Source organism: Phasianus colchicus, chromosome 1, assembly GCF_987193195.1.
Source record: "Phasianus colchicus chromosome 1, bPhaCol1.hap1.1, whole genome shotgun sequence".
NCBI classification, from domain to species: Eukaryota; Metazoa; Chordata; class Aves; order Galliformes; family Phasianidae; genus Phasianus; species Phasianus colchicus.
In genome coordinates this window covers 66,451,748-66,476,117 of record NC_143436.1, presented here as the reverse complement: position 1 = coordinate 66,476,117, position 24,370 = coordinate 66,451,748, and the positions used below count along the sequence as shown (strand labels likewise).

The window sequence follows — 24,370 nt, the reverse complement described above, 5'->3', positions numbered from 1 at the left end:
AGGCATGTCAGCAACAGGGTGCCTTGACTACCAATGCACCAATCCATTTCATTATGCTTAAATCAAACAACAGCTCTTTGTATTGGTACATTGAATCTTCACCTCTCATCCCCAAAAAATCAATCAGAGCTTTATAATATCTTCAAATCAATCAGCAATGGAGAAGTATTGCTGCTGTGGAAAGGACAGGATGAGAATCACTGCAAAATGAGCAAGAACACAAAAGGAACATAGTCCATATGAGTGGAGCCAACACATGCACCGAAATTGGCTTCAGGGAACTGAGTTGTCTAGAGTGGAGCAAAAGCATGCCTCGTTCATCTCTTGTCCATAAAAGCTTCAGTGAGTTGGAGAGAAAACAGGAACATGGAAGGCTGTGCTGGCTGTCAGGATTCAACCTAGAGAGCTGGAGGCTCAAATATTAAAACATGGCCTTCGCTGCCCTTCCTGAAATATTTTTTCCTCTGTGTGTCGCTCTAACCCATGGCACAACTCCTTTTTTTTTAAATGTATTTTAAGATTTTAGTTAGACATTCATTCAGAGAATAAAGGCAGCAGGCTCCTTGAATGAGCAGACATGTATTACTATTTTTAGACAGAGAGCCAGAATGAGGGCTGGAAAAGTTAAGCATGATGAACAGATCTAAAGGTGCACATACCTTCTAGTTAGTGTTCTGTACATGTACATTAAGATCATGGTAAGTGGTGAATCCCGCCTCCCTGGGTGATACACATCCTCTGCAGTTGCAGGAACTGTGCCCAGGATCTTCAAAATGGCTCTGATGGTAAGATCAAAATAACACCCCTCTTTCACTGGTAGCAGAAAACGGTGAATCCCTTGTCTGTGACAGCCTCTGCTTCAAGGGCTTTCAAGAGCATTTCTCAGATTGTGAGCTGCTCTGCGCTGCAGTTGAGGGGCTAGCAGAGCCTTTTGGCGAACGCTGCACATCACAGTTGTTCAAGAGGTCCTGACGCGAGCCCAACAACAAGGAGTGGAGAAAGAGCCTGTGCACAGCTCTTCCTCTGAGACATGAGTGGACCAGTGGTATCCCATGATGCTGGGGACAGAGCCTGCAAGGTCTGGTGCCACCTGGGGCTCCTGAACTGCTGGAGGTTCATCACTCCCTGCCAGAGCGTAAAGGTCAGTCAAGACTGTTCTGCGGCAACATGCCTTCCAAGTTTCCCCTCCAATGGCCTTGTAGAGAGGTGGAAAATTTCAAAGTCTTGTATCTGCACAATACATCCACCAGACACTGGGCTGTATGCCTCTTCCCACACTGCGAAGTTTGTTGGAGCAGCAACTCTACCTAACAAATGTAACTTTAACAACAGTAAAACAACCTAATAGCTTTGCATGCCAGGGGGCTAATGTGGTGGGCCATTTAACGCTGCACTAAATAGCCCTGGTTTGATTCCCATTGCCAAGTGCTGAACTGAGAATTGCAACTGCAGGAGCAGTTCCTAATTCATTAGTTAAAGGGGGTCATTGCTCATAGGGTGGGGAAGAGGGAGGGGAAGCGAAAAGAGGGGGGAAAAACCATATCAGACAACTCCAAACATTCAAAGTCGACAGAAGGTTGCACTCCTGAGAGATGTAGTATTTAGTCGAAAGCCTCACAAAGCTCTGCAGCTGGGAGGCCTGTGGAGGTTTTACTCAACACTAAAAAAGTTGCCATAAGACATTTGTAACCTGTATAATAGGCTTGGTGGGAACGAGGAAGCAGGGAATGAAAGGAAGGTGAAAACATCTCGCTAATAACAGTGTGGTTCGTTTCAACTGGCCCTCAAAACTGCATGGCACACAGGCTGCCAGCACAGCAAAGCGGCAGCAAAACAAATAAACTGCCTTCCCAGCCACCCTTCCTAAAAACCGAACCCCTGAAAGAGACCTGACTGCATAGGAGATCACTTAAAGACTTAAAGTGATACAAGGAAACAAACAAGCCCAAATTTACAGGGCACCTCTGCAAAGGGAGAGCTTTATTCTGAATGTTAGAACCCTAAAACAACCATTTTCTCTAATTTCTGCCATCACTCAGATTGGCCTTGAATTACCTCCTGATAGGCCTCCCATGTGCTTGCAGATGAGAGAGTGTAATGGGGATCTGTTAATTAACTAGAAGCAAAGTTGCACGGTGGGGATCAAACACTGGATGCGTCCTAAAACTCCCACAGAGAAGATGAAATGCAGCGCAAACTTTAAAGACTTCCCGTCATTAGCCAAGACCTTGGCTGCTCCTGGCCCAGACCCCTCCTGTTTCAGAGAACAATGAGGACAGTGATGGCAGAAATGAAATAGTGCGGCAAGGAACAAAGGAATTAGCTATTTACCCACAGAGAAAGAAAGGAAAAGAGGGGCGGGAGGAGGGGAAGGGAACTTGCTTTTTTCTATGGTTTCTGTCTACTTTTAATTAATTTACGGCTGCCGGGGACTTGCACATGGAGCATGCCCAGGAGCATGGCGTTAATACACGTAAGATCTCATTTGCTCCTCAACAGCAAGGAGGAGTGTGGCAACAGGGCAGGAGAAGAGGACATGTTTCCTCTTCAAAGCCGCTCATGGGCAGAGAGGAGCCAAAGGTTATGCTGATCTGTGACTTTCATGAACTGATTTCCACTCCGGCTGTTATTCTTTGAGAGCTCCAGGTAGGATACAATGCTGTGGGTAGTAAGGCTCGCACTGGGTATGAAATTGAAAAGGGATGATGCGAGGGCAGAAAGAAATTGATGAGGTGACAGCAAGCACTAAACCAGCAGCTCGTCTGAAAGGGGAAGCCTGGGTTTGAAGGCTGGATTCCATGTCCATGTGTCAGGGACAGTACGACCACAGCTTGCTGCATTTCTGAAACACTCAGCCTGTAAGGCTGGACTCTTGCTGGGACAACTGGGCTAGGAAAAGAGCCACAACCAGACTAGCTGTGAGCTGGTCAGTGAGGAGCTAGGTCTTGCCATAGGTAAACAGTGCCGAAATCACAAAGAGCTGAAAATCCAGCTGTTGCTGAATTGTGCCCACCCCTCTGAAACAAGGGTATGGCTCCAGACTAGCACTTCACTGAAAAGGCAACTGGATGCAGGACAGGATACCCTGGAGCACCTAAGCTGCCTTTTATGTTTATGTTCACCGTACCTTCTTGTCAAATGGCTAGTTCCACAGAGCATAAATCCAGGATGCAAAGCAGCACTGCTTTTCCATTGTAAGACTTGAGAAGGCACAGAAGAGCCCTACTGAGCTCTACCCAAGACCCCAGATACCCCAGCAGTGGGTGAAGCACAAGAAACCAAAGGGAACAGAGCGAGTCTCCTTGTGAGAGCCTAACAAAGCCAGAGGCACCCTGTGGACATTTGCTTGGGCTTTTGTTTCTCTTGGAAAAGGAACAGAAGAAATGGAGGCTCCATTGAAAAATACAACTGTGTAGCTGATCAAATTTATTCTCAGCCTAGACAGCGGCCTTAGGCAGCAACAGTTTCAGCCCACATTTTGCACATCACTGCTCCTGATAGGGAATGGGAACAGGAACAGAGGCTAAAGGAGTCCTAAGGCTGGGTATGTGCCCCAGGTAAGGATGAAGCATTTACAGTATTTTCTGGTTGCTCAGAAGAATGATGAGGGAAGCTTTTCAAAGGTAAGATCAAACGATACTATTGTATGCATGTGCTTTAAAACTAAGATGCATAAACATTCGGTTTCTAGGCCACCTGTTCAGAAGGATCAGCATGTGTTTCACAGTTCAGCAAAAGAGACAAAGCCTTCCACGTTTAAAATTAACAAGAGCAAAACAACGGCTAAAGAGCCCATTGCACACCAGGCATGTTTAGCTACGTGGGAGAGAAGCACAGAAAACTCCTCTGTCATTCTGTGCAGGGCACCAAGCCCTGAATGGCTGCTACTCACTGTACAACAGGGACAAGGGACAGGGAGGGAAAGCCCTTTGGTATCATGGCCAGTGCCTCAGCAGTATCTCATGTTAGCGAAAACGAGCATAAACTAGAAGAAGGGTCTGGAAATTTTCCATCCTTTTTGGATGCATTATTAAGCCAGCTACATTTTCAAACGAGAAAGAAATGTCTTCTCTTCCAGACACGTCTCACTGCAGTGTTAGACAGCTGAATTTTCATGTCATGGAGGTATCAGTCCCATTGCTAAATGCAACTAAAACATCTAGGAGTGCATTTCTTTGCTCTTTCACTCTTCTCTCTTTCAGCAACTCATTTCTTGCCCCAAGAAGTGCTGCTCACTATCACTACCACAATTTGCTTGTCTGATTACACCATTTCCCACCATGAGGTGCAGACACCTACACCCCATGGGTAGCCAATGTCATTTGTGGCTCAGGCCACTACTGCAGCATTCTGGTTGCCTTGCTGAATCTAGTGATGCTCAGGAAAGCATAAAGGCTGACCAATAGCAGGAACTAAATGAGTTCCGTAGCAATGAGGCCAGAGCTAAAGCACACTGGAAGTGCAGCCAGCAGTAAACCTGCTTACAATTATCATCTTTTACAGGAAAACAAACATCAACGATTTTGAGAGCAACGCAACACAACCTAGAACCAAATCTTGCTAATCTTGCTCATCCAAACAGACCCATTTGGACCTTCTGAAATGGAAGAAAAATCTTTAAATTTTATAAAAAGAGCAAATAAAGGGAAATCCATAAGATATGCTCAAATCTCAGGCAGAATACTGATTTCTTTTTCAAAATAAAAGCTGCTTTAACAGGGTGAAAATATGCATGCTGCTCCAAAAGTAATGCCTCCTATTTATTTCCATGGAAACTGCAACAAAGAGCACAATAACACTAGAGCAAATTCTCAGGTGCAAAACACTGTTTTGCAACGTACCATCATTAGCTATGCATTTTCACCAGCAATGAACAAGAGCCTGCATGCTATACACATAAAGATCTGTTCCTGCTGTTTCACAGATGTTATGATGGTGCCATTCCTCACATAATGCTGCTCACACAGTTCATCTTTCTCTGATCCAAACAGATGGAAGTCAGAAGGCACCAAACCTGAACTATACACTGGGCGTGGTAGGACAGTCTGGCTGAGATTGGCAATGTGCTCCAGTTTTCCAGTTGATATGGAGCCTGGCGTTACCACGTTGCAAGAGAAAGGTTGTCTTCTTCTATGGCCTGACTCTGGAAGTTCAAACCTTCAGCTTAGACGGTGTTACAATGTAGTGGCCAGAGTTGATGGTTTGTCCAGCTTCCAGGAAATCCAGAAGGATCACTCCTTTCCTGTCCTAAAACACAGTGCACATCGCTCTACCCGCTGAGAACTGTGTCTTGAACTTCGTCAAAGGAGAATTCATGTCTCCACTCTTGGACTGCTGCTTTGACTTCAGCTTATATTGGTGACACCACGACTCATCATCAGTAACGATGTGATGCAGAAAACTGTCACCTTCAGCCTTGTATGGGTTTAGTAGGTCCTGACAAACTTGCAAAAGGTGTTCTTTTTCCTGTGTGAACATTCATGGGACCCATGAATGTTCGGCACAAACTCTGATATTGCCATGCTACCACCATCTTTCTCAATACAATGAAGCCAATATTTAGCTCTGTACTCAGTTCCCTGGTCACAATCTGCCAATTCACACAGATGAGCTGATTGAGATGGTCTTCATTTTGTGACAGCTGTGTGTTGCTGTCTGGAATATGGCTTGTCTTCCATGACATTGTTGCCACTGCTGAAGCACATCACATGCCACTTCAGTGTACTCACATTCACTGTTTAGTCTCCATAAACACTCAGAAAGAGTCAGTGAATGTCAATGGGTGCCTTTTTTTCTACATGGAGGACTTCAGTGACACATTTTTGCTCAAAATGCACTTCCATGTCAGACACCATTCTGTCAGACTGTCCCTCTGCTGCCATGCAACAGCATGGCAACAAAATCTAGTGGAATATTGATAGGCAGGTTTAACCTCTACTGCCATACCACCAACATCTGCCTCTGACATTGCTGGCCAACATCATAAAATAGGAGGCATTTCTTACAGAGCAGCACTTGTGCATCAGATTGATTCTTACAAAAAAAAATCAAAAGTATAAGATAACAGAGTCCAGGCTTCAAATTCTTCCCTTTTATATGTTCTGACAGTGAAATGACTGTGTTAGAATAAGTGATTTTTTTTTTTTTTTAAGTCTCTTATTAATTAATTTGGCTTATATCACAGACAGGAAATCATCCCATCACAAAATCTGCCAAGAGGTTCAGTTACTATTAGCCTCTACAGTGCAAGCTAATTGCTTACTATGATTTTCACCAAAACCAGCTGATATTTTGAGGTTCACAAAAAGGATACTGAACATGCTCAGAAATTTGCTGGTCCTGAAGATTTTTAATTACACTTTTGACATTAGTGCTCCCCAGTGCTAATTGTTAGGCATACATCTTCCAGAGACTTCAGCAAGTATGCAACTCTACGTACATCAGTAGTCACATTGAAGCTGAAATAACTATTTATACATATACAAACTTGCTAAGTCTTTGCTAACTCAGAGCCAAATGTTGTCTAAAACTAAATACAATTTTTAACAGAATATATTTGGCTGAAATTTTATGGGATAAGTGCTGGGTCTTTCTTGTTCCCCCCAAAAACTTACTGAAATAGATGGCCAAAGACTTTAGTACTGCAAAATCCCAATTGTTTAGTATTTCATTTGCTGCCTTGAACTTAATTCAAGCTGAGAATTAGACCAAAAATGTACAGTGAATTGACTTCTGCTATTTGAGGCTAACTCTCCGCTGCCATCACGATTTCTGGAGACAACAGCAACTTGATTCAGTGCATTTTTAAACAGCCCTTTGCCTGTTTTATTGTGGGAGCAGGAGGGAGAACAAGGCTTGATGCTAGGTCAAGGGCTGAAGGTAAGGTGTGTCCACACAGTGCATAGTCAAAAGAGCAGCCAAGCACATTCAAGCAAGAAGAGCAGCTCCAGTTGGCGGGTTGTGGTAGTGTGGTTTTCTTTCAGTTGTTGCTTTGTGGGGGGCTTTATGGTGGCTAGTGCTGTGGTTTTTTTTTCCACCCAAGTTTGACAAGTGTAAATGGATTAATTACTTCATTTTATCCCGACAGTTTGCCTCTTACAAAGACTTGTTGATAAGGAGTTCAAAGTGGCTACATGAGTACACTGTATCTCGTAATAAGAATATAAAGAAGAGCACACTAACATGGCCAGTTTTCCAAGGGAACAGCCTGGCACTTCTATTCTTATGGGGATGCTATGCAGTCTGATCACTTCCTTGAAGAAGCTGAGGAGCCAGCATTATTCCTGAGAACACAGGGGTGCTCAGCCAGCCTTTGCATTGGCTTGAGCAGTGAAAGAGGCATGCAAAGGAGTAATTGGAAGCTAATGAACCTCGTAGGTTTAGCAGTCTACAAATCTCCTTCACTCACATACCAAATCACTCAAATATTATACCAATGCTCTTCTCAAATTCAGAATTCTAGCCACAACAATTCTACCAAGCCTAGGGGAAATATTGTGCTGGCTATTTCAGAAGGAATTCAGACACTGTCCACTTTCTATCTCAATCACATAATTAAAAACAATGGGAGAGCACATTCTTGGGAAGTTTCACTAGAAGTGTGCAAACAACATTGCCAAATGACAGGTCTAGATTTGAGGCTAATAAGCAATTTCACTCTTCTTTCTCTCCCCCCCAAAAACCTTATTTCAAATCAGTGTTGTGCCACAATTTTGACAATTACACATTTACTTATAAAAATATTCAGTCTCTGACCATGCTAATGAATAGAACTGCCTACAAAGCAATAGCATGTATCTGCTTCAGCTGTGTGTGGGCCTCTAGCCAAAAACTTCTTTTTCAGAGTTGTCAGTGCCCACCACCTTGCACGCTTTTAAAACTGGGAAGAAAATGTACATGTTAGCATCGTGAACTACATGACACACACTATGTGCATTACATGTACAGAGTGAATATAATCAAGCACTGGATAACTTCAGTGATTTTTTTCAGAGCTTAATCTTAGCCTGTCTCATTTTTATAGGGCTGCTGAAACTAAAAAAAAAAAACCCACTTACAAGCACGGGGAGAGACTATTAAAGGCAGAGGTCTCTCATATAAGCACAACATGTGATCAGATAATATTGTCTGGATTAGCAGCTTTATAACCTAGCCAAGCCCCACAGCTACAATTATCTGGTTGCATTAAACTGAAATCACCTGCAAAACCTCACAGTGAATGAGTCTTTGGAAGTGTCTAATCTGCTGGTTCACACTTGTAAGTGAAAGCAAAATTCAGCAATGGCGAAGAGATGAACAAACATCACAGTGCAAGATCTTCTAACTAATTGTTTTAGCTCTGCCAAAAGGCAGGTCTTCCCATTGCTTTTGGCTCTTGCTTCAAATATCTTCCAAAGTTAATGTTATAATAAGCAAAAAATAAGGAGATAAAAGTCACAGTAATAACTAGTATGAAGCTGCGCCTGTACAATACTTTCAATTTCATTCATTTTGATAGAGAAAATTAGAGATCTATTTTTAAAAACTGCCATAGAAGGAAACCAGATTACATGCACTCCCTTTGGCCCCAGAATCTGTTAATAATCTGGAGGTTCTCAAACCACAATAGGACTTAAAGAGAAACTTGCCACAATAATGTACTTATTCATTCTTCCTTTACTTTCTCCTAGTCTTTCATTGATGTTACATAGACAGTTACTCCTGTTACAAAGACAATCACAAGCATTTATTTATCTAGTCCCCAAGGTGCTTGCCCAACTAAGTTTCTGCCGGCTTGTATCACGCTGAACAAAACAAAGGTGGTTTTAAACTCTCTAAGCTGCTCTCATTCCAGACATTTACTTCCGCACATCTGCAGTTCCTTCTGATAACACTGATGGACAAGAGGACAAGAAAAGTGCATACTAACAGCAGTTGTACCAGGAATGCTCCTAGTTAACTATGAAGTAGACAGAAATAATTACAATCAAGTTACATAGATAAAAACGAAAAGCACAGATGAGAATCTTTTGGAAACTACAGGTTGCCTAAAAGATTGTGAATACTCTGCTCTAGAAATGGCAATCACCCTGGGGCATGTAAAGAGTCCCATATTTCAGGATAAGGTACAGATAGTGAGATACCTGTCTAAGCCTTCTGCAGGTCTATTAGAAGATATTTTCATTTCTGTATATTTCTTACAAGAACATTTTTGTACAAATGTAAAATCACTATTAAAGTCATGGACATGACCATGGAATGGACATCTAGTGCTCATCTGGTAAGGGAGAGTGGTATGGTTTTATTACACATCGTGGTTCAAGCACAGTTCTGCTAAAAAACCATTAAGATGTAAAAACTTACCAAGAATGACATTTGAAGATCTACACAGGTACTACTGTGTGGGAATTCATCTTACTATTTTTATTGGCGATCTCTGCAAATCTGCAGCTCCTCTAGGCTGGAATATGCAAATGGCAAGAAACTTCTAACTAAATTAATTTTCATGCAAAGTTTAGAGACAATCTGGAAGATGTTCTTTAAAAAACCAACAATGAAATTTGAAAAAAAAAAAAAAGTGAAACTGAACTAATTGATTTTGGATTTTATCCATGTTGGAAGCTATTTTCTGATATAGTAGTGGTGGTGGTGAGAAATGTTTAACATGGATATGGCTGGTAAATGTTACTACACTCAAACTCTTACATTAAAACCTTTCTTTTTTGTTGTTGCTGTTTTTTTTTTTTTTTTTAATTAATTTTTTGCCTGAAAAGATTAAAACCATTTCCTTCAAAGGAGGTTTCACTAGAATGCCACTCTATTTCACCATCCAGTTGTGTATTTATGTCATGACTTGCAAAAGCTTTTCAAGGCTCTACACTAAATGTGCTTGGAACAGATGGGGAAAGGTAGTGTATGCCATTTTGTCAGCACCGACACACACTGATTCTGACGCAAAAAATGACATAGTAGTGTATTGATTTTACATACATTTCCATATGCCTAAATAATTTTAGACTTTGTGGTACCAAAGCAGTTATTTTTAAATAACACCATTTCGACTTAGTTTTTCCTTGTATCAGTTTGTTACCAATACCCACATCTCATTCAAAATATAGCTGGCTGGGTATGCAGAAAACAAAGAAAACTAGTCAACCTTCCCATTGCCTACTGCATTGACGGAAGAGATCATTCCTAAATGATATGAGATTTTCCCAGTGCAAACCAGAAAACTATCAAGATCGTTTTCTGGCTACTACAATCCACCTCACATCCTCCTCAGTCCTTGATATGCTAAGACTTCCTTCACCAGGACCGCCTACCACAAACTCCATTTCCTACTCCCCAGATGAGTATTACTTCCTCTCACCAGCCTTTCACTACCTCAGTGCAGGGTCACTGCCTGCCTGCAGAAGTGGAGGCCTCCAGCACTCCAGCAAATACCCCTGCCTGTTGCTTCAGAGAAGAGCCACGCTCCTAGTGCTGCAACAAGTTCCATCAGCAGATTTGTGTGCGTGCTCCCAAATATACCAAAAGCAAGAGTATCAACCTCTGCTTCTGCTAGGCACTTATTCCATCTTATTTCTTTTCTACAGTTCACTATTACTCTTTCTCTTTTACTCTCGCTGCATGACTGACCTGAACTTTAGGAGGAAAATAACACATCTCATCTAGACTAGAAAGAAGCAGTTCAGGTCAGGTCAAGCTTAGCTAGCAGAGATCCCCAGCTAACTGCAGCTCAAATGCAGCCCCAGTCAGAGCTCAGCTGGATAGCGTCGTGGCAACAGCATTATCCTCTGTATAAAGTGGGAAAAAGCCATGTAGTCAGATTGACTGACTTGATCTAGCTCTGCTCACCCACACTGGGTGAGCACCCGCCTGGTTCCAGTCCAGCAAGGAGGTCCCCAGGTTAGTTGAACAAGTTAAAAGAAATTGCTGGATACAAAAATCTGGCATTTTAGAGCCTTGTAACCTGAGAGCTGAGCTTCCTGCCAAGACAGTGAGAAGAATACTCTTAATAAAAAGCAAAACAAACTTATTTTTTTCTCTCATTTTTGGAACAGCTAAGTTATTTTGGCTGAAAATTCCTTTTAATTTTTTTTTTATTTTATTTTTTTTTAATGTCTGAAGCAATCACCCCAAATGGAAAATATCAGCCAAAGCTGAAATCATTTGGCAAAGCTAAAAACAGCTCAGAAGAATTTTAGGATGGAATGTGTTGAGCAACCTTCACTGCAGACACAACTCCCTGCACATCACTGCCAGCTTCCATACACTGCAACCATAGCCAGGTGCTGTGGGCACCCCGCCAAAATCACAGCTCAGGGCAAGAACAGCCCCGAGATGACAGGGCACATCTCACCCCAAAGCCCCATGCCATATGACACCGTAGGAGCTCTTGACCTGGGGTAAGTCAAAAAGAGAGAGCCAGAGACTTGAAGAAATGAGCAACAACTTCACATCTATGCCAATAAATAAAATCACAGGAAATTAATGAAGGTTATATGCTATCAATATCCCTGCTAGGAGGAAGAGCTTGACAACGCAGAAGGTTATTTCCAGGCCCAGGTTCTTAAAGAGCCATAAATATGTCAAGCCTTTTAAGAATGTCTTCTAACAGAAAGTATCCAAATGTATATGAAATGCTGCAGAGGATAAGCCAATATCAATTTGCTAAAGAGCAGCCCATCAGAGGACAGCCTGTTCTGGGCTCTGGGGTCTCCCTTGAAGCCACCTGATGCTGGATGCTGTTGAAAAAGGGCTGCTGAGCTCGACAGACACTGGCTGCAAGAAAGTACAGCAAAGCCCTTGGTACAAGCTGTCCAGGAACAGCAGCTGAACACCAACACTGTGGCCAGGATTCAGTTTCTTGAATCCTATCTTTATTTGCAACATGTATATGACTGTCATTGTTTGGGACAAGGAATACGCTTCATCTTTACAGGTAATTATTAGCCTTGAGCAACTGTAGCTTAAAATACTGGAGGAAAAGATTTGCTTTGGTAAATTAAAATCATGGGGTTATTTCACTAGAAATGCAAGGAAGCACAACACTGAAGAGATTAACAAGTAAATACATTATCTTTTTCGCTCCGTGACACAAAAGCTTCATTATAAAGACCCTTTATAAATATCAAATGACATTTCACAAGTGTACATGGTTAAGTTTTGAACAGAGAAGTATTTTGGGGTGCAAGCTACATAATACTTAATACTCTGTATTAAGAAAAAAGGAATTAAAAAAAAAAAAAAATTGACCATAACCTGAGGCCTTGGCTCCAGCCAAGTGCCTGTTGTTATGAAAGCAAGGTGCTCCACACGATCTAATCATAGCACTAAACCTTGTTACAAGCCCTTTTACAGCTCCAATATCTGGGTTACATGGAAACACGCTGGAGAGCCTCCTTGTACTATGAAATAAATGTCATTCTGACTGGCATCCTCTCTTCCAGCAAGTAATTTCCCTCCGCTGATAAATCGATACAGCAAAAACAAATGAGAGTGCACAATGGGCACATTGAGGATTACGTTTTTATTCATTTCAGAGCCCCTGCAGCAGAGTTTTTTAAACACAATAGCAGAAAATGATGCACTTGAACAGAGGGGGGGGAAGGAGAGAGTGCCTTAGAGAGGTAAAGAGAAGGAAAAGAGCAAGAAAGGAAGAAAAAGAGGAGGGAAAGAAGAAAAATAGTCCCAGTGTTTAGAATACAAGTCTACATTTGTAAGCCTCTGAAGTTCAGGGTGGTTTTGAGTTCAGCTAGAATTTAGTTTGGCTCATTTTTACGTTCTTACCATTTGTTGTATCTTTTCACATTTTGATCTTAATTATTCCAAGTTTTGTTTCAAGTTCTTTCCACACCTTCTGTCACAGCAGCTATGTTAATACAGAGAGGACACCACTTGCACTACCTACATCTATAACATACCATAATAAAATGGTCATGTCAGAAGGCCTACATTTGTAATAGCTGAGATGAAACTATAGGAAAATGCACCACAACATTCAGACGGCAGGGTTTCAACTCAGGGAACTGATCCAGCATCCAATGGGGCTAGGAGATGCATTTTCAGTGAGTTATGGCAGGCTCTGACTCAGCCTGCAGGTAAACGAGACCCAGTCTGGTCACCTTTAATTAGACATACACAGCTCTGAAACTCAAGGTTGGGATCCTTTCCGTCTGCCGTAGCAACAGAGCAGAAGTGAGAAGATCTGAACTGATTCTTCCCTCAAGGCCTGAGGGTGCGACCGTGGGCCTACTGAGGTGCAAACCCAGGGGCAGGAGGCCAAGGAGTTAAGAGACTACTTGGCAAGTCCAGACCTAAAGTGGGCAAAACAGGATGCCAGCGACATTTGTGAAACTCTCATGCTTCGGGTGCTTACCCACTGCCTGCAAAAGGTGAAATCCATGGCTTCAGAGACCTTGGAGCCCAGAGCCAGGAGAGAGGGTTGGGTTGAGTGCCCCACTTTACAGCTCAGTGTGACTTGAACAGGATCCAAGTGAGGGGCAAGAAAACCAGAGCTCGCACAGCCCTTGTCCCTGAAGAGGCACCATTAGCAAAGGCAAGTAAGGTTTTCATTTCATCGCTACGTGCCACTGGGAACCGCACTGAGGTGACAAAACAATGCACATTTACTGCCACGTGGCTGCTGGTTTGTGGCCACTTCCCATAGCACCCTGGTCTAGATCTGAACCAGCAACCTCAAGGTGAGAGGCTGTTGTATCTCATTACCGGTTCCCCATGCTTCATTAAATTTGCATTTATTTGGTTCTCAGTGTTGGTGGTTCTTACAATGACCAGCTAGGAATTACAGAGAAATGTGCCTCCTTTCTCTCTTCACACGTGGGGTTTTTTTTGGATTTTTTTTTTTTTGCTTTCTTTTTTTTTTTTTTTTTTTTTTATTAACTGAAAGGCCATAACACAACAGCAACATAATGCAAAGTGAAATCCTTTTACAACCCTGGGATGGCCAAGATGTGTGCCCAATAAATGTAAGCAGACATGATATCCTTTATAATCACAGCAAGATGAAGATGTGAACTGAATAAATGCTTTAAAAACATCATAGATTCTATTAGATGCAAAAGATTGAAGCGTTAGGCACCTTTTAGCTCAACTTTCATTTAATTTACTGCTTGCTGTACTGTAGTCTAAAGGGAGTGAAAAAATCCTCTCTCTAATTTTTTTTTCCTTTTCATGAGCTGACCAAGGAGATGAAATCTGGGTACTTTAATTACCATTCAGAGCCAAAGGCCTGGCCTTTGATATGGAAATCCCACTTCAACTCCAGCTTGCTGCTGCCTTTCCCTGTCCCCTTCTCCTTCCAATCTCCCAACATGAATTTTAAGCAGTCTTGTCAACACCTGACCGTGAAAGCTAACAGAAGCCTGTGCCGTTAAGTTGGTGCTGTCCGTTATTTATTTATTTTTTTTATTTTTCGTTTTTATTATTTATTTTAAGAGGGAGCGACTGAGGGGAGGTGAGAACTCAGCCAAAGCCAAGTGACCAGATCTCAGCGCCTTTTCCCTCCCTGTCAGCGCGCAGCGAGGCCTGGATGCATGCAGCAGCTCACATTAAAGGGTAAAAGAAAGAAAGGGGGGGGGGGGAGAACGGATGAAAGCTGTCATGTACAGTTACCCTGTTATTGTCATCTGCCTGCTGCATGACTCCCGGCTTTGCTATAATTATTAATTGCACTTGTCAACTGTCATTAATTCCTCTTTAGCATCCCTGTCTTGGAGTAATTAGACAGAACAGCCTCACTGCACTCATTGTTTTGAGAGGCCCCTGAAAGAGCCCAATGGGCTCTGCAGAGAGAAAACCATCATTAATACAATAGAGCACCTTGGCATTAACCCTTTTGAAGGCGCAGAATTTGAAGCCGTCAACCCTCCCGTCTCCCAGGTTGGCTCTGCTGGAGCCCTGGCCCTCCCAGCATGGAGGTTCCCAGCCCATGGCCCAGGAGCAGCCCTAGGGTGTTATCCCATAGGCACCCCAATGGAGATGTGCAGTGAGGCAGGAGCTCAGAAAGATGCAGAACACTTTTCTTACAGATACTGCTGAAACCTGCCTGTGAGACCCAAAAGCCCAGCTTCACTGGTACTGCCCCTCCTTGCTTACCTCACCCTACACCTCCAGTGATACTTCCCTTGACTGTATGGTGCAATACCGCTGTCCTGAAATTTTCCCAAACCCAGTAATCACCACCGCGGTGTCACAGGTATAAGTAACAACCTCAGCCTGGTTTATTCTTGGCTTTTTCTTAGCATCTGCACAAGACAATGCATGGCAGGGAGCAGACTGTTTAGTAGCTCAAATTTTCAGCTACAGAAAGAATACAAGCTTGTGTATGTGGAAAAAAAATACAGTAAAGAAGGCGCAACTCTGATTATGGGCAAGGGACAAGCAATCAACTGGTATGATAGCCTATCTGTATCACCAATCGTGACAGCTCCTTACATTGGAAACATAAAGCTGCTGCTGGAAAACAAAACAAAACATCAACAGAAGAATAAAATAACAAAATAGCAACAACAACAACAATAAAAAGAAAAGGAATTCAAATTCCTTTGCCTCTGGTATAACAGGGGTGGAGATTAAATAAATGGGAAGAACAGGAGTGACTTGTTGCTTGTAGCAGGGAAATAACTGCAGTTCTACTGCACGGGTTTACCAAACTGTTCCTCCACTTCCACTCTCTTTTCTAATCTTTCTATATTCAAATGCTGGAATACAATGTTCTTAAATTAAAAAGATAAACCAGCTAGACAACTGCTAGGTTTAATTTAATTGCTGCATGGGGAGATGCTGAGGAGGTGCAGGGCCACCACATAGACCTGTCTGCAGGTTTAGAGAGAGACAAAGCTGCAAAACATGCTTTTGGTCCCACACCTGGGAATGGAGGAAGCAGAGATCTTTGCTGTGAAAACCTGGGAAAAGTCTTGTATTCAAACTAGGCAAACAGTTTGGCAGAACTCAATCACATCAAGCAACATCTTCGGCAGCAGTATTTCTTAATTTATTTTAATTAGCAACTATATTTTCCTCATTTTAAACTGAAATCCAGACTACTGGGGAAAAAAAAAATACACATCAGGTTTTTTTTTCTCCTTGTCTGCTAGCCTATCTCAACAAGACAACTTTTTGAAAAGATTTTTTACCTCTTTTCAATGCTTACCCAATTGGGACCATCAAAGCCACAAAGTAATGAAACAAATATATTCTAAAAGAGAGTTTCAAGTCATAAAATGTTACAGAATTTTATTCAGAGCTTCACCTTCTTTGGATTTGGCTTAGTAGCTTGTGATTTACTGAAATAACAGAGAGCTCTGTATAAAGCCATGTGGAATATATTTATAGTACATATAGAACCAGAAAAATCTTTCGTAAGCATATGCATCAGATTTTTGGCACTGTGCATCTTGCATTAGAAGTAAGAATTTGGCCATAGATCTGATCAGCAAACACTTCTTTGCCTGTCTCTATTGTGGCTATAATCAACTAATGCAAAATATTATTAGAGTGAGTTTTTCCAAACAGAGTCCAGTTCAGCTGTTTGTTAAATATCACCACTGATAAAATCTTTTCTGTGCTTTCTTAAATGTTGATTTCAGTCTCTCTCAAATTTGGCACTTTTTTTTTTTTCCCAGTGAAAAGGTTTGCTAACTCACCTTTACACCTTACCCAAGGCCAGATTTAATACAGCACAAGCATATTATTACAAATTCCCAGATGACAGGTGACACTCATTGCTTATAGAACTAAACCAATTTTATTTTTCTCTGCTAATGCCAGATGTTTGCTTTCACCTCCTTATGTGACTGTGGGACGTACACAAAACAATCCTGAGTGTGGGCAGTGAAGGCACCCTGTGAGAAAGCTGCCTGAACTCCCTGGTAGTTTCAGGACTTGAGTAAGACCTGCTGAAACACTCCGGGGAACCCAAAAGAAGCTATGGCACTACCTCCAATTATTTCAAAAAGGTTAAAAAAAAAAGTGGTTAACCACCATTTCAGTGAGAATTCATGTGCTTTCTTCTGCAAAAGTCTGTCACCAGTATTTTGATGCACGGTTGGGAAGTTTTGCCAATTTAAAGAGCTGCTCACTGAGTTGTACTTCTATCAAAGGGATTCAGCTGCAAATCCATGCTTTCCTCTAACTGTTAATGCCTGACCCTGTGCTGCAGATATTCCCAAGTCACTCTGAGCCCACATTTTCTCCTCCCCCCTCTTTACAGATCACAGTAGCTAAAAAAGCAATTAACAGGAGTAAGGCACACACAGCGAGTGTGCAACCTTAAAACTATACCCATACCATGGGAGACAGTCAATTCTCTGTTTCGGTTTCTCCAAGGAAGAGTGTTCAGGTGATGATTACCCAACAAGCTAAGTGTCCAGCTGCTATCTCAGCCCATTTTGAATGCTTTTTTTCCCCCAAGGCAAACTAAAGCCCAAGATTAAAACCTCCCTCCCAAACGGATTAAAAACCCGGTTAAATGACCATCTTTGAGGTCATTACAGCAATAAGTAATATCTCTACATACACACATATTCTATATATATATATGTATGTATATATATAATAACCCTCAGACAATCCTTCTCCAGAGGATTACTTCACCACTTTTGACTTCAGAGAGATTGAAACTGATGCTCCCAAGCAAGCGGCTTTAACCTAAATCAAAACTCACCTCTCAGCCAATCAGAAATAGCCTTTTTCAAAAACTTATATTTCCTAATAGTTATATGGGCCTTAATCCTCTTGGAAACAGTTTTAGGTCATTATTCTGGGAGTTATTAGGTTGGAAAACAGCTTCTAGGCAAATGATGCTATTCACAAACCTTTTACACCAGAAATAATGGTTGGATTATTTCTGCCTCAAAAGTAGTCTGGAGGTCTGATTTCTGCTTTTCTTTATTTCTGGAGTTCCTGAGAAAAGACAGTGCTACTTGCTGTTAAATAATAATTATAAACAACTTAAACACATAAAAGTAATTCTGTAAGGATTAAAATGTAATGACAGCGAGTTTGGATTTTAAGACATTATTTTTGACTTGGACCTATCTCCCAACTTCCGTTTCTCACACGTGCTTCCAGGGGGACCTGAACACTGTGATGTCTTCCCAAAATATCAGTTTCAAAGGCCTTTCACAGATCCTCAGTTTCTTTCCTTCATGTCTTCTAAAGTGGTATTCCTTTCCCGCAGCCACTAGGGTCTCACAGCAATAGAGAAAAACGTGCTGTTCCTTGCACAACTGTTGAGAGAAGGGTGACTCTGGTCTGGGAACACATCTGTTTTCAGGACTTCTTCATGTCCCCAGCAGAACTTAGGCTTTGCCTTCTGCTGCCAATGCTTTGCCAGTAAGCTGAGCACAGAGTCAGCAAGGAGCTGAGCAGACAGAATCAGGCAATCAAAATACTCCTGTATTTTCAAATCCCAAAATTACCCATTCGGTTTTTCAATTTTTCTACCCCTGGGCATAGGATTGGAAACATGGAATTCATACTTCCCCTTCCCAAGACTGCTTCCTTCTTCTCTGAAAAAGCATATATATAGTATGTATATATATATATATATATATATATATATATATATATATAGTATATATCATAATGTTACACGTGGATTTTCACTAAGAAGAGACACATTTTAAAACATCATTAACAACAGAAGCCGACCTCCTTGTCACATAGGTTTTTCCTTTTCTGTAAACTGCTTCAACCCTTGCGCATCTGACAAAAAAATCCCCATGAATCTAGATCAGACCAGTTTTGCAATCCTGCTACCAGGTCAAGACCTTGTGCATACACATAACAGCCCACAATACTCCAGCCTGCAATGTCACAAGCCCTTTCAGAAGTCCCTCTACATCTCCTCTCCTGTTTTTGGGAATGATGCAGTGCACACAGACATCTTGAGGGTGTAGTCCCGAAGTTTTAGTATGCCTGATTCTTAAATATGGCTTTAACTATGTACAAAGAAAGAGTAAAAACAAAAATAAAATGTAAAATGTAATAATAAAACAAAAGAAAGAAGGGTGCAGACTCTTCAGCAGGGTCTGTCATGATAGAAAGGGAAATGGTTTCAAACTGTAAGAGGAGAGATTTAAACTCGATATAAGGAAGACGTTTTTAATGATGACAGTAGTAAAGCACTGCCACATGTTGCCCAGAGAAGTGGTGGATGCTCTGTCCCTGGAGACACTCAAGGTGAGGTTGGACCAGGCTCTGAGAAACCTGATTGAGCTTGTAGGTGTCCCTGCTCACTGCAGTGGAGTTGGACTAAGTGGCCTTTAAGGGTCCCTTCCAACTCAAATGATCCTCTAATTTTTGAAATACAGTACCAACCCCTAGATCTATTGTAAAAGTACAGGTTTTCTTGAATAGTTGGCCACTCCTCCATTTTGTAGGGGAAGTCAGATATAGAACAAAAAAACATCAATAACAAGACACATTAATTGATGTTACACTGCAAATTGGTCCCTTTGTTTAAGTCAAATACTGAAATCCCAGTGGTGGATTTTGACTGAAAAATGACCTTGGGATTTAGCCCCCTGCCACTTTTACATACAGCTGTATATGCAAGTCAAGTACCCACAGTTCCATTTTCCTCAAAGAAAATAATTGAATTAAAAACTTAACTGTTGGTAAATTGATGTCCATTAATTCTTACCCTCAAGACGGCAATTCTATTCTTTGCAGAACAAAGGAGTCACAGTGTGAGGTAAAACTTCAGCATCACAGAAAACACGAGCACAATATGGGAGCAGCAGCATCTCTCAGTAAATACTTCACAAAGGAAGTGATATCACACAATCTGGTGGCCAAAAGATTCACTGGTATAACTTTCTAAAGTATATTAAAAATATATTAATTTGCCTAGATGGCAACTTCATCATCACTGCCCAGGAAAAATCCAAAGCCTACAAGGAAAGGCCTTTTGAGGTAATCGAAAGTTAAAGAGATGAAACATAATTAAAAAGAAGAAAAGGAGAAAGAATTGTTGCATTTGTTCTCCTTAGTTATATTAGGAATAAAAACAAAACTAATGTAATAAGGTATCCCAGCAGTTCAAATCTTCTAATTTATGTAGAATGGATTATTACTTAGACAATCTGACCCTGGGCAAAACTTCCTCAGTTGAGAAGATTTACAATCTAATTATGCAGGAAGTTCTGCTGAGACAGTTTGGGTGCAGTGGTCTTCTATTACATTAAGCTTAGCTAAAATTGCAGCTTCTTCGCTTGCTTGGTGTTCCAAGTACTCATATGAAAACAGAGAATATTTCACTTGCATCCTTTATTTCCCTTTAGTTTTTCTCACCATTACTGTACGCAGTAACACTCATTCTCAACCACAAACAGCAGCGATGGGATTATGCTGTTAATGGCAAGCTACGAGTTGCCTTTCAGGCTTTTGCTTTGGCCCCCATTTAGTGAACTGACTTTAAAAAGGACCATCAAAGTGCTTTTCATAATTTTTACAATGATAGTTGCTGGGTTATTTCTCCCCTCCCTCACCACAAATGCCCCTCTAGAAAGCCTGAAGCTGAAATCTGTTTCTGTACTCTTTCATCATGCACACACAAAACTAGTTTATTTTTGTAGGGTGGCTCAGAGATGTTTTGCTCCCGTCTCAGACACCTGAATATTTTTAGCGATTTCATTAGATCAAAAAAAGATCTCTCAACACGTACAAAATCAGTCAGAGATTTATAAGCCCGCAGAGGAGAAGACGGGAAACTTGAGTCTAACAGATAATCCGAAGTGTCTTTTTCCCTAGATATATTACAGTGCACCGATACAGTTGAATATATAGACGTCCTATTTTAACATAGCTGGAGAAATTGGTGCCTTTTTTTTCTTTATAGTAAGTGTTTTGATTTCAAAAGGTCAATGGATCATGTCACGGCCTTCAGTCTTGGTAATTATCATGTGTAGTAATGCACATTTTTATCTACAGGTGGCAGACCTTTTAAAATCATCTTCAATCAAATTTATTATGATTTTTTTGTTGATAACCCCACCCACATCAAAAAGTAAGGATCTGCAGCTTAACGTTCTAATTAATGCCATTCGGTTTAGAGGACAAATTTGTCAACAAAGTGGCTCGTTCTCAAAGGCTGGTGACCCCTTCTCAGAATGAAAGCCTTAAAAAAACCGATCATTTGCTCAGTACGTGGAGAGCTTACATTATTTAAAATCGTTCAGCAACTCAGCAAAGAATTACTTTTTTTCCTCTCAAGTAGAAGTTTCACTTCCTTGATTATTAAGCATTGGTTGGTAAATTAGCGATTTCTTCTTTGATAATATTAGTTAGAAGAGGAAGAAATACATGAATGTCACAACTGACTTCTGGCAGTTAGAAAAGAGAAAAGTGAATCACAAAACTTTTTGGTGTTAAATCACTCATTTTAAAATGCCACAACTTGGATTGTCACCTCAGGTACATTCCTACGGCCTCTCTACAAAGCATAAAACTAATGATTTACACCAGAACATTATCAGTTATTCTCACAAGCCCACATTTGGAGTCAATTATAAATTCTGTCCCAACAAGAATCATGGAACAGCCCTCTGCAGGTGGACATATTATTCAAGAACATGCGACTACGACAGCAACGCGATCAGACTAGATGAAGCCTAACCCTAGGATAATCTCACTGCACTCAGAAGCATTTCACACGTTCCACTCTTCCCGACAGCAACATAAAGAACAACAAAACAAAACCAAAACACACCTTAAGGAGGTTCTTGACCATCAACCCGTAATTCTGCAAATATTTACTATTCATGGCAGCCAGGTAAAGCACAGAGTACTACGGGATGGAGGTGATGTTCTAACTGTGGAATTACCTGGAGCTGAAGCTCCTGTCAGGCCAACAGTAACATTTAACTGAATTCTCTTCCACCCACTCTCCCTAACTGAAAGGTATGTCATTTTATAAAGTGTTTCTAAAAAATCTAGTGCTTATATGTCTACTTAGGCATCAATACTAATGTTTTATATATATATATACACACACACATACATACACAAAAGTTTGTAATAATGTCGGGATTCTTTTTTTTTTAATCTCGCCAGTAAATTTCTAAGTGATACTCAATGCCTCTAAATCTTCTAAAATTATATTTTTTGAATACATTGAAATAGAACGACACTCCTTGCTTGAATGAGTAACAGTATAGATAAACTTTTAGCATCTATACTTGAAATATGCATCATGAGGAACAGTCTTTTTCATTTACAGATATGCCCACTCCTCCCCCTCCTCCCCAGTCCGAAAGAGTGGGTGAGAAAAATTGTGTACGCTAATGTCTTTTGTGGTAACCTAGTAACCTTCTCCTTTTTTTTCCCACAAGCTCTTCCTTCACACCCCACTCTTCCATATTGCCAGCCCTCCAGAGTAATTGCAGTATGTCTCTATAGGGTTTTGTTTTCCTACCCGATGCAGAGGAGTTGAGGTTATTTTCAGTCTTCGGAAGCTTATAAACAGGATCAAACAGGAACCCGGTCATCAGCAAGAGGAAGGCTAGAAAAATAAAAGCAAATGCATATCAACAATTTTATTTTAAAAAGAAAATGCATCCAAAACATGAAACAAAAGCCTGGGCTCTGCTAGACTTCCCCCTCCTCATTCCTTTTTGTTTAGTTTGTGAACTCTTTTTTGCAGAACAGAGACTGGTGTAAATTAATGTGTGACCCAAAATATATCACATGTAAAAGCTGCCATAGAAATATGTAATAGCAAAAGGAAAAAAAAAAAAAAGGAAAGAAAAGAAAACTAGACATTATTAGAACTCAAGTGGCACCTCTTCTCATGATAAATCAATACGAAGCTCAAACTAGAAGCAAGATAGAACTACATATTCCTGTTCTTCTGAAGTGTTTAAGCACCTAACCAACACTCGCTGATTCTGTTTTTATATCACCAGTATAAGATGCCTGCATGATTAGACTGTTTTGCATGGTTAGTGGTGCAAGGATGAGACTGGGAGCTCAAAGTCCTCTGCATTTGCCTTTACTTTGAGCTGTCACTCAGTGACTAGGAGGGTTATTCAAACACTATGGGTTACTCACACACTATGGGTCTCTGAGTCACACTTGAGCTTCCTGAGATGGCATCTTCCCCAAGTGTGACTGAAAGCCCAACACTTCAACCACTAAAGCTGGGCAGTGTGACATCCCAAACCCCACCTCATCCCTTGCAGCTCAGAGGCACGCTGCACCCCAGATGACTCCAAGCACCCGCCATAGCTGTGGCTGCTGCTGTGTTATTCTCAGGGAAGAAAGGACACAGACCTCCCAAGTGCACATCAGAACAGGGGTTTGAAAATACAGACTACTTGGAACTGCTGCTGTTTAATCAGATGACAAGAACACATTCACATCAGCCACTCTGAGACCATCTTTGCAACCAAAAGCATTCACATGAGCCAAGTCCAACCCACATGCCACTCAGGAGGCCAGGGCAGGGCAGTCAGGGCTTGCATTCTGAAGCCATCTTATAATTATTTATTAATATCAATCTAGATACAAGAACAGTTTTGGAATAAAAAACATTGATGAATAAAGTTTTAAAAAAGAAAAAAAAAAAACAAGCATCCAGAAACCCACAACCAAATTGTGAAGTCAGAAACCTCCAAATCTAAACCCAAGCACTTTCTTCTCTATTGGTTTAAGTGCATGTAATTACTTTGCAGCTCTGATGGCACTCAGGGAACACAAGAGGCACAAGGGTGGGTTGGTGGAAGATGTTTCAAAAGATGCCCATTCCTTGGTCAGGGCTGACTTCTGCACGCAGGAAGACTTTCTGAAGATAAATCTCCATTTCCTATTTTGTTTATGAGCAGTCAGACGAGCAAAACAAAAATGTTTTCTCAATGTTTTGCACAGAAGTTTCCTCAAACATGAATTTTGCTCTTGGTAAGATGAATATCTCTATGGGCTTTTCAAATAAATTATGTTAAAGAAGAGGGAGAAAAAAATCAGTCTTCAGTGAAGATAAGTCAGCAAAATTTTCTTTAAAAATAAATAAATAAATAAATAAATAAATATGTTTTTTTTTTTTTTTTAAAGAAAACAAGGATCTGCAGGACCTACCAGACAGCAGGCCCTACCAGCACCTCAGAGTACCAAAAGTAGGCCTAAGCACCTAAGCAGGCACAGATATGACAAAAAAACAATCAGTAGTAACAACTACCACCACTTTAACTGTAGAAAATAGTAATAATGTCCTGAGCTAGAATTTCAGATACAGCCAGGTTACTTTATAACAGTGTGAATCCTGCATCTCTTTCCACACAGTGCACTTAAGAATATTCTACTTGTTAATTTTATCTATGTTAATATTTCTAGTTTTGTCAAAAACCCATACTTCAAAGGGGTTATT

The 24,370-nt window shown here is 41.0% G+C and overlaps 1 protein-coding gene across 7 annotated transcripts in view; it reads right to left on the bottom strand.

Annotated features, from left to right (window-relative positions):
* The window catches only part of SOX5 (SRY-box transcription factor 5), a 632,328-nt gene that overhangs the window by 458,860 nt on the left and 149,098 nt on the right, over nucleotides 1-24,370 (bottom strand). For 6 of the 7 annotated variants that reach the window (XM_090146153.1, XM_090146149.1, XM_090146142.1 and 3 more), the window contains one exon: nucleotides 22,424-22,510. The gene's annotated coding sequence lies outside the window, so the exon portion shown is untranslated. Of the gene's footprint in view, nucleotides 1-22,423; nucleotides 22,511-22,790; nucleotides 22,887-24,370 lie in introns of those variants that run through there. The other variant, XM_090146163.1, reaches the window with a different exon arrangement.